The sequence below is a fragment of the Lagopus muta genome, chromosome 1 (genome assembly GCF_023343835.1).
Source record: "Lagopus muta isolate bLagMut1 chromosome 1, bLagMut1 primary, whole genome shotgun sequence".
Lineage (NCBI taxonomy): Eukaryota > Metazoa > Chordata > Aves > Galliformes > Phasianidae > Lagopus > Lagopus muta.
The window spans coordinates 7,862,875-7,874,221 of record NC_064433.1 but is presented as its reverse complement, the minus strand read 5'-3'; the positions used below and the strand labels follow the sequence as shown (position 1 = coordinate 7,874,221).

At 42.8% G+C, this 11,347-nt stretch overlaps 1 protein-coding gene across 5 annotated transcripts in view; it reads left to right on the top strand.

Moving 5' to 3' along the window:
• The first annotated feature begins 4,625 nt into the window (after positions 1-4,625).
• The window catches only part of GRM3 (glutamate metabotropic receptor 3), a 109,242-nt gene continuing 102,520 nt past the window's right edge, over positions 4,626-11,347 (top strand). For 3 of the 5 annotated variants that reach the window (XM_048964490.1, XM_048964521.1, XM_048964510.1), the window contains exon 1: positions 4,626-5,358. The gene's annotated coding sequence lies outside the window, so the exon portion shown is untranslated. Of the gene's footprint in view, positions 5,359-5,898; positions 6,223-11,347 lie in introns of those variants that run through there. The other 2 variants (XM_048964498.1, XM_048964532.1) reach the window with 1 other exon arrangement.

Genomic DNA, 11,347 nt, shown 5'->3' with positions numbered 1-11,347 from the left:
AACATCTCTGCTCTTTCTCTAAAAGGTTTGTGTCCTATAATCATCAAATGGAATCATTAAGCTTGGAAAACCTAAGTTTATGCAGTCCAACCATCCACCCATCTGCACCATGCCCACTAACCGTGGCCCTCCGTGCCACTTCTACACGCTTCTCAAACACCTCCATGGATGGTGACTCCCCCACCTCTCTGTTCAGCTTGTTCCTGTGTTGTCAGAATACAAATACTGCCTCCTATACAACATATTTCAGTAAAAACAGGGGGAGGAGATGCAAACTGACAATGGAATTTGACTTCAGATTGATAAGGAATGGATATCAGAAGTGATTCAATATGTGCTGCATATACCAGGCATACACTAGGCAGAGCCCAAATTCTTCTCACCCCTGCACCTGAACAGTCTGCTGTAGGATTTTGGCTATGGAAGGGCTGTGGGATGCGAATGAGAGATGTGCACTTGTGTGTCTGGCAAGAACCTGAAGGGTCATCACTGGCAGCTGAAAAAATAGGCCAACACTGCAGAGTGGAAGAGGTAAGAAAAAGAGAGGAAAAGCCTTTGAAAACTACAGGAAATTTGGCTGGAGAAAGAGAAGATGAGGAGAGCCATTGGTAGAAGTATTGATGATCCTGGGAAGTAGAGGAAGAAAGGATGATCCTGGTGCATTTACACATGTGGAACATAGCATTCGTTCATGTGCCATGCCGCTTGAAACCCAGATTGTTGCTGGGTTTAGCCTCATACTCAAAGTTTTCCCTGTCGTTTTGGCTGAAAAATGCTCATCCTGCCCAAGAAATGCCTGAGCATGTCATAGCATATTCTTGAGGAAATTGTCATCCAGCCAGTATCCCAGGAAACAACAGGAAGTAACAATGTCACTGAAGTCCAAATGGGTATTATGCTAATCAGCAGTGGGAGGAGAAGTGCTGTAAGCTGTAATATACACGAGTACATTTAGCATTATGTGTACTCACCGAAAATTTCTTCAGAATCACTTACCAATACAAGAAGGCATTACGTTTTGAAAATGAGCTTAATGATGAAGTTAAAAATGTATTTTTAAGTGAGAAGAAAGTGCATATTTGTCCCGGGAAAAACTTGGGATTTTAGATTGCCACTTCTTGGTGGCATGAGCTGTCCTTGGTTATCCATGAGGCCCTTAGGCATGACAGAGTGGCACCCCTCACACTTTCCATATCTGCAGATCTCCCACTGAAACAAGTGGATGCAAATGTATGTCCCCCCAAAAGCCCTGTGCTGTTACCTGCTCCTTTACACTCTATCAGTGTCACCTAAGATTGACAGGTAGAGATAAGCCAAATAGTGTGGGACTTTGCAGGTACAACAGCCACCATGAGCTTATTGCCTTTGCATCTCCAGAAATGGAGACCACCTAGGCCACACTGTTGCAAATATACATTTGGACACCTACAGCTACCCACAAATGGAAGAGTACTTTCCTGCTCCGTCAAACTTCTGTTTTACACCATGATAACTCTCAGAAGAACACCTTGCCTTTTCAAGGTGCTGATGTGTGCCCCAAGAAGTTGATATATGCAGGCTTTGTGTTGAAGTAAAGACCATCACTTTCAGCTCAGAGTGACTGGCCAAAGCATGAGATTATGTCCAGTCTTACAGAAATAAAGCAGCTGCAGATCTGCTGGAAACCTGCTAGTGGGAAAAATTTGCCATAATAGCTCATTGATCCGTGTCCATATTCCCTGTTCATTTCTGTAAGGTCCGCAGGAAAGGAGGAAAGATCACAGGGCTCATGAATTATTCAGGTAGGCTGGGTCCAATCCATAGATCACTCAGTGACTACGCATGCATACTTGTGATTTTCCTAAAGCACTGCTTTAGGCTTTAATCTGCAAATAACTTGAGCGTGTCTGAAAGCAGATGCTTATACCAAGTTAGGGAACCCTACAAAGTGTTCTTCTGGAACAGTACCTTGCTATCTAATGTAAAATTGGAAAGTTCCCAGATGTGCAGTTTTGACGCTCGTGCTGTAATTCCTGGTAAGAAAAAAGGTGTGCACCTGCTTATTTGTGGTGGTGAGCCCGTTAATTAAATAAGTTCATGAATTTTATAAAAACAGATTCCCAAAACAGAACTCAAACCTTCCTTTCAACTCAGTGTATTAAGGCGTGGCAAGTCATAAATACATTTCATATTAAGACTCTTTCTTTGCATCCAGGTCAAAGGCACTGAGATCTGTTGATTCCTTTCTCAAAGCTGTCTTCTGACAAGCCTTGCACTGCCCAATCATTGTGTCTAACTACGGGTATATCTACATTCAAGTGTACTGTAAGGTGCACAATTTAGCCTCAAGTGGGCAATTTGCCTAGTAACACCAAAACACAGCTATTACAGAGCTTTTCTGAGAGCTCTGAATTGCCTTGTGTTGTATCGCTGTGTGTACTCGTAAGTCTCAGTATGTGACTGCCTGATAACACATGCTTAGTATGGGATGCTTACTATGGGACTGCATTTTCACAACACCTGCATACAGCACATGCTTTCCCAGAAGAGAATTGCAGCACACGAATTTCCTCTACAAAATAAATAAATGAATAAATAAAAAAAAAGTGTTTCTGCCAGTCATACATTGAAATAAGATCCCAGAATGACTGGGATAGGTGTTCTCATGGTTGAAAAGTGACCCTATTATTCCAGGAGATCCAGCAAAAGAGCACTGGCAGAAAGTAGGACTGTGACCCATATGCTGTTGATTACAGTTCAGTTAGCTAAGTCAGTTCATTCTCTTGCTTCTCAGTAGCCAGATGCAAATGCGAGGGGCAGCAGCACCAGGGACCTTTATCAGACATTGCACAGCAGCAGGTATGAAAAAAGAATAAGCCAGCAGTGCTAGAGATGCTTCTCAAAGCACAGGAATGAGTAAACAGGTTGTCTTGCCCCTAGAAAAGTTGCCTGCTGCACATCATACTATATCTTTAAGCCAAATTCCACTTGGTGCCTATGGTGACCAATTTCAGACACAGTGGGTTTTATTTCCTATTCAACCAAAAAGTTACTTTCCTACTCACTTTGCGCCCTTGCTAATGTGTACAAGACAATGCGGAATCAGACCTTCCTTTCCACTTGACTTTCTTGGCAATCAGCCTTCAAAAGTGTGGGGAAAGAATAATAGTATTCCAAACTTGTTTGTCACATTGTGCTGTGATTTAAAAGATAGGAGACCAATTTCTTATCCATCGCAGTTTACCCTGATGTTATTTCAATGCCTCATGTACTTCTAATGCAATGTACAGTAGGCTAATCCTGAGAGAAGCTGGACTTTTTAATTATGCTCCCTGTTTAACTTTAAGTCCTTAATGATGCTGTTTAACCTGCACGTCTTAGCAAACGTCCTTGTCTTCCAAGAGAAACACTCATAAAATTAGCCATGTGGCTGAAACGTAGTGGGCAGAGCACAAAATAAACAGATGTTTAATAACAAAAAATATTAAAAAGCGGGATCAGATTTGTTGCATTATTTCATTTTCTTTTGGACTGGCTCAGTTCCTCACAGGAACCAGGGCTGCTGGAACAATAGTGGCCCCACGTGAGCTGCGGGATTGCAGCTCCTGACTGCAGTGCCTCTTCTTTTGCTCTACCTGAGCACTGATGGTGCACCAGCAGGGAGCTGGGCTGGGTGCATATCCCAGCACAGGGAAGCATTCAGGGAGAGGCGGGTGGTGATTTTCTCCCTGCTGAAAGAGTCAGAGGTGAGAAATGCGTGGTGTCCCAACTGAAGCTGAGATGGGGAGGGAGGTATTGGGATTTTACAGACCCCATTTCCATACTTTACTCAAGGAGCAGGAAGCAGCTGCTCACTGTTCCACACAGCAGAAAGCACTGAAGCCTCATGTAATACTGCTAGCACTGCCCCACGCAGCATGGCTTAAACTCACTCTCTCTGAAGTCACCACCCTCCCTGTTACAGCACACTCACCTCATGGTGTTCAGTGCTCTCTTTCGGATCATGACCTCCCATTAACACTCCAGGAGGCTTTTCAAACATATAAACCACAAAATGTGATTTTTGTTCTCATTTTCCATCCAGCTTTGCTGTACACTGGAGTGTTCTTTCCCCAGTAACTCTCTCTTTTTGCTTTCCTTGCTAAAATACAGGGAGAGAATATACAGAGATAACATACAGAATATAGATAATGCAGATCGAATACATAGAATATGCTTTCTTATATAAACTATATCTAAACGCATACATTTGCATATTTGTATCTGCATCAATATGCATACAAGCATTTTTTTCTAGGAGATGTAGAGCAGAAGCGAATCTATAGAGCCAGCTGGAAGGCAGAAGGCAGGAGAACGGTGATACAGCCCCCGGATCGCCCCGGCTCTCAGCCGGCAGCTCGCAGCCCCCTGCCCGCTCCCAGCTCTAAGGATGCGACAATCTCAGCATCACAACGCAGCATCTTCGGAGGGGCGTCACCTCCGGCCCCGACCAATCCGGGCGCTGGGGGAGGGATGCTCGGGGCAGGGATGCGGGGTTGCCAGGCGACAGCAGCGTCCCCGTGTCCTGCCCCCCCCTCCCTCTCCCCCCCACTCCCCCCCCCCCCCCCACCCCGCCCTTCTTTACTCCGTGTCATCCCCCCGAGACCAGGCTGCGCTCCCGCCCGCCGTTAAACAGCCGCGGGCAGCGCAGCCCTGTAGCACGGGGACATCGGCCCTTCCGAGGGCTGCGTGCCACCGCCCCGCTCCCGGCCGCGCCGCGAGCGATTAGGCAGCTTCAAAGTTAGAACTGAAAACGCAGCGAATGAATAAATGATAGGAACAGGGCTCAGCCAACCCCTCCGCGCACGCCCCGAGTGCCGGGAGAGGCAGTCGGCAAATGCCAGCCGGCTCTCCCTCCGTGTCTGTGCAACTCTAAGTCGCCTTCTAATTTAGAGCTTTGCATCAACCCCCTTTTGCCCAGAGAGGAGAAGAGCTCTAGAAAGATGCCAGGCTGCCAAAAGAGACCCCAGTTAACAGCGCTGGTGCCGGGTGCTGCCTGGCCGAGGAGAGGCAAAGTTGCTCGGAGGAACGGGAAGGAGGTGCTCCAGAGAGAAGGGAAGGGGACGATTACTTGGTGATAGCAGTATTTCCCTCCCGTTGTCCCTCTCTCCTCTTTCTCCTTCCCAGCCTTATCCCCGACTGCCCAGGAGGCCTTGATGAGTTTCCATCGGGATCCGATCCAAAGTGGGGGGGGACGAACAGTGACTGCTCCCAAAGGAAACGGCTCACACAAGTTTCGGGGGGTGAAACTCCCCGGTGGATGTTGAACAAGCACATCGGGAGGCTCGTGATGACCGGGAGCAGCTGCAGACCCTCACCGGGACCTACCTTCACCACACGGTAAGAAGCTAGGCACCGACGTCCCGCTCCCTGCATCCTGCATCCTGACCCCTGCATTCCGTACCCTGACCCCTGCATCCCATTTCTCCAATCCCTGCATCCCAGCTCTCACATCCTTGCATCTCAATCCCTGCATCCATTGTCCCTGCATTCTGAATTCCTGCATTCCGGTCCCTTCATCCTGGATCCCTGCATCCCAATATCTGCATCCCATGTCCTTCATCCCAGATACCCGCACTCCCAGTCCCTGTATCCTAGTTCCTGCATCCCGCTCTCTGCCCTCCCAAGGAGATGCAGCTTCTGCCCAAGTGACTGCAGGCTGTGCAGCCAGGGGAAAAAAAGTTTAGAGTGGCATTTTGCAAGAGGTTTGCTAATGGGAGCAGGAGAAGGTGTGAGGGAGGCTTATGCCTGTCATGGTTGGAGGGGAGGTAGGGTGCAGGGGGACCCCAGTACTCTGCAAATAGATGGAGGGAGGGGAGCATTAAGGGGCTGGCTTATCCAGGGTAAAGCAGCTGTGTCCAAATGTTGTTCAGAGGTTTCTGCTCCCAAAGAGGCAGGATTTGGGAATGAAGGGAAGGTATCTTGCTGTCTCTATCCTTCCTTAAGATTTGGTGGAAAGTGCCAAGCCAGCAGCTGGGAGAGCTGTGCTGGTACCCAGCTGATCTCCCGATGTGATGCTGGGAGAGAGGTGGGGAATCTTAAAGAAACTGGAAAGGCTTGTCTTCTCCAGAGGTGTGTCCACAACAGGGATCTGGCTCATCCCAGAATCCTAAAATTGGAAGGCTTCAAAAAGAAAGGACAAAGAAGGATCATTGAGCCACTGTAAACTCTCCTATATACATGCCTGTATATCTATCTGTCCATGTGAGTATGCATAGCTGTATGGGCATATAGTGTGCTTCTGGAGTTGACTGTGCTTATGTGTGTGCCTTGCTTATATTTCTGTGTCTTTGGGTTTCTGTTTGTGTGTACCCATGCTTGTGTGTGCTTAGGTGCATAATGGTGTATACATGCATGGATTCATAGGAATGTATGCTTATTTCTAGGTGATATTTATCTGTGTGTAGAACATACAGGTGTGTGAGTACATATATTTCGCCTGTATGTGTATCAGGCATACATAGCTACTGAGATATACACGTGTGGGTGTGAGAAAGAGTATCTCTGTCACTGTGCAGATAGGGTTTAGGAGAATGGTGAAAATCTAGGGGACTTCTCCCCTAAGTTATTCCTGTACTTCCATGAATAATTTTATCAATATATTTCAGCAGTCTTAACTATAAACAAACAAGCAAACAAAAAAAAGAATCTTGAAAAACTGGGTATTTTACTGATACTGAATCAAACGGAGCTTAGGATTTGCTGATAGTTTGTGAGTTCTTTGGCTTTTTCTGTTTATGCCACCTGCTGAAAATGGTTTTAGAGAACTTCTTAAATAATTAATTCAAGCAAAAAAAAAAAAATCTCTATTGGAAGACTGTGAATCAGAACAGCCTGGGACACAGCCTGGTACCTATTTCATCTTGCATAAGATGTGTCTCAGGTCAATTAAATATGCATGAAAACAATTTGAAAAGCACACAACCCACCTGATTAAATGCATATTTTAGGATACTTTTTTCATTTTCTTCAAATACATCTAAATCTTCATGACTTCTTCTGCTGTTGTTTATGTTGATAAATACAAGCTATTACAAGAATGGAACTTCCTCAGGCGTACTGGTAAAAAAATATACATTAAGGCACTTCTATTCACTCTTAGGGTAACAGGAAGATTATATGTTTGTAACATTCCTGTTCACCCTTTGGGTGAAATTATTAACAGTCCCTTTTAATCTTTCTTAATAAATTGGTTATTTAAAGAATGCAAGTTAATTTGTCTTTTGTTAGAATAATTTGTGTTTTATTTTCTGTAGCTCTTTAGCTTGCTGTTTTCTTTTAAGAATGACACTGTGCACTGTTGCTCTCTGTATTTCCAAAATCTTGTATTATATATAAAAAAATAAAAAGTGCTTTAAAATTGAAAACACACCAAATGTTCTACCATTCAGCAGCTTTAAAATAAGCAAAATTGCAGTGCTATCAAATACATTAAAACAAGAATTTCATTCCTGAGCTGAGACACTTGGCAATTGCGGTTGATCTTTGGTTACTTGTGCAGATGACCTACTTATAAGCTTCTATGAATATAGTTAGGCAAATGTTGACATCTCATCTAAGAGTAAGTTTCTAATTTTGCCATTAAGAGAGTGAATCTAAGACAAGATACGGGGGTGACATTTCCTTCTGGATTCACTTAATGTTTTTATTCTTACTTAAAGTGTAAGGAAGAAAGGTAGTAAATCAGACTGGAGAGACAAAAGGAAAGAAGTGCGTTGGAAACAGTGGCATCATTCAGCTCAGAGATCTGAATTACACAAGTGGAGCTGAATTTGGAAATGAACAAGGTGTAAGGAGACATGCTGGCACTTAATAGAGCTAAACAGCCCTCTGTGAAAATATATTCTCTTGTGGAAGTGTCCCATAGAAGATAAATTATCTTACAATACTCTGCATGGGATTCTATAATTTAGATATAGATACAAAATGCAGAGTACCTTAAGGTATGGGCGACCTGGTTGTAATGGTGGCGTCATTCTGTAATCTTTCTTTTAAACCTTGTAGGCAAAATTCTATATTAGATAGAGTTCAAGTTAGCAATGTGACTGGAGAATCAAGCCTAAAGATTTTATGGTGCACAGAATCTTCCCTATGAGGATATTGAACTTGTCAATAGCCTCATACAGAACACACTTCACTCAGTTCAGCTTTCGAAAGCTTGTTTCCCAAGCTGTACAGAATGTTTATTAGGATTTCTGCCATTTGTTTCTTATGACTTGTTCCATAGTTATTGATCAATTAGTAGGCATTTTTCTGTTTAATAAAATGCTAGGCATCCTGTCTGTGTCTCAGGTGCCACAGAACAAAATAGAGATGACTGACATGCTACAGGATCAGAAAGTATTATTCTTATGTTTGAATATGTACAAACTACAGTAAGCTACATTCACTTCCATAAAGATCTTGCAATCTTGACCAGCTTTTCTTTCTGCTTGTTGATACAGCTGACAGCTGTTTTAAAGCACTCTGGAACTTGTTCTGGGTCAGAGTCAAAGAGAAGATTGTCTTCTTGATCTCCACTCTAGTGCACAGAATAAGGTTGTACTTTACACCTGTGTGGGTTGCATTTGCAAAGGAATGATACCACAACCAGATCCAAGGGGCAAGGAGGAGAATGAGCAGCCATTCTGTCTCTGCACTCAGTGATGGTGGATGTGGGCTCCAAAAATGGAAGGGAAGAAGTGTAGTCTTCAGTTGGTAGCGTCTTCCAAAATCTCTGGCTTTGGCCATTGCTGACTCTTTGAACTTATTAAGGCCAACTTTCAATGTGATAATCTAGCCCTGAACTGTCAGAAGGATCTGGGAAACATTTCTTTTCATGAAAATACAAATTGGCTTGAAAATCTTATTAGTAGGAGTAAAATGACAAAAAAAAAAAAATAATAGGAATTTCTCCTTCATATAATGATGCCTGGGAACAGCCTCTGTGGAACTGTCAAATACTTCCACGGATACAAAACACAGTTCTTTGTTAGATGTGTTTTAAACACTACAGATTAGTCCAATTGGTTCTTTTTTCAAGTAAGCCCAGAATCCAGTGGGTGACCTAAATGAATTTTCTGGCTTATTTATTGTCCTACAAGCTTTTCTAGCATTTTATTTCAGAAATGTTCATTTTTTAAATTGTAATCCAAGGAATATGCTATCTAGCTGCTTTTCTAAGCAATGCAACAAATTTTCATATGGGTGTAAATCACTATGAACCTGTCAAAGTAAAAAAGAAGAGCTATACAAACTTATACACAGGAAAAAAAAAAAGGCTGCATATTGCTTTTATCTCATATTGCTCTTCTCAAATATAAAATGATGTATCTGGGACTATTATCATGCTACTGTTGGTAGCTCTGCTGTGATTATGGGAGCAATTGTATAGTCAGTGATTGTACTGCTTCTTATAGACTCCTTGTGTAAATCAATAGGTTGTATCAAAAAACTATGCAGCAGTGTAGCAGCTTTCCCAAAACTTCAAAGACTCAGCTTTACCAGATGCAAAGGCATAGTTTTAACCTCCATTACTGAGGCAGCCTTGTCCAGAGAACATTAAAGTCTAGTATGTGGCTTGACCTTGTCAGTGCTTATAACCTTGAACCTGAAAGACATTTTTCTGGTGCATCCAGAGGAATACAGGATTATGATCAAGCATATGAAATATATAAAATGCACATCAAGGATGGAGAGTACAGAGAGAATGTATTACGAACATTTCATAGATGAAACAGGAATTTGGGGCAGATTTTGGTGGATGCTGTTAGATCCTGAATGCTCTGATGGGAAGGTGAGTAGAGAAGGAAAAAAAAAATAGGAAGTAGAAGACAAAGAGACAAAATGGGAAAAAATTAAGAGACTAAAATAGCTTGATATGAAAGGAAAGAAGAGTAGAGATAGAAAAGAGCAGTAAAGATATTCAGAGGTCTATTCAAGCTGGGAGAAAAGTAAATGGACTGGTAAGTCAACTGTGGGCTAAGGAGATTTGAATGTGGATAAAGATGATAAAAAAGAAACTCATAAAAAGAAACTCTAAACTGATGAGTTTAGAAAGTATCCTGTGACCCAACTAGCAGGACAAACATATTTCACATGTTATGGAAGGGAATTGCAAAATTAGTATAGCAGAGAATTGCATTCAAGCGTATTGATTAAGGAAGGTGACAGCATTGAAGTAGGGTAGGGTAGATTCGTCAAGAAAATGTTGTAGAGGTAACTTTTTAGCACAGTAATTTGAAGTATTGAGACAAGATAAAGAAGCGAGTTAGAAAGGAGCAAGGTAAAAGAATTTTGGAGTCCACAGTAACCAAGAAGTCTTACAAGATATCAGCACGCAGTGATCATAGGTGAACGCACAACAAGGAAAAGGAAGGAGGGGAAACCTGTAGTTGTGTATGGGCTGTTGGTAAAATCCAGAGATAGTGCCATAAAAAACAAAGAAAGTTGAAGCAGATGGATTGGGTCACTTAGGAATTCAAGGGAGAAATAGAGTCCTGAGAAGAATAAAGCAAGCACACATGAAGGAGAATGAAGACAAAAGTTCAATGGGCAACCACAAGGTCAATCAATTCATGGATCAGATTATATAAAGAGAATTAGCGTGATAAAAGTAAGGTATTCAGGAGAAGAATGATGAATAGCATTTTAACTTGACAATCTTTTTAGGTCACTTCAAACTGAACTATCCTAATTAGCTTAGGCTATCTTCTTGAGGAGCAAGTAGAGAAGAAGCATGCTGAGAAAAGCAGGCAAAGTTTGCAGGTGAGAAGCAGGATTTCCCTCATGGAAATGTGAAAGTGCTTGAGGAGAGGAGAAGGAGAAGAATAAAATAGGGAAGTGATGTGAAAGAGGGGGGACTGAGGTGAAAACAGAGGAAAAGCACAGACAAAGGTGGAAAGCAGAAATTACACAAGAAAGAAAAGAGCAGCAGGGGCACTGGATGATACAGAGAACTGACTTACAACTGGTACAGAAGGGGGGAGGAGATGGAAGGCTAGCTGAGAGGAAGGAACTTAATGGAACCCAAAAACTGAAAAGACTTTCCTTAGAAGACGACATGTTGGTGGAAAGCAGAGCAAGAGAATGTTGTGCAGAATATGGTGACTGAGTGCACCCCCCATCTGAGAAATACAATAAGACTTACACGTTAACTTCCATTTCTGTGGAAATCTCCATTAACTAGTCAATACTCAAACTGGGGACAATACTTTTTACCCATATGTTGCATTTGGGGAAGTTAACAGCCCATCAGCTATTTCATAAACTGCATAATCAGCTTCAGTCTCTCTGCTTTTGTGACTGTTTGTCCTCGGTAGCACATGTTGTTAGGCGGACTGAAAGTTTA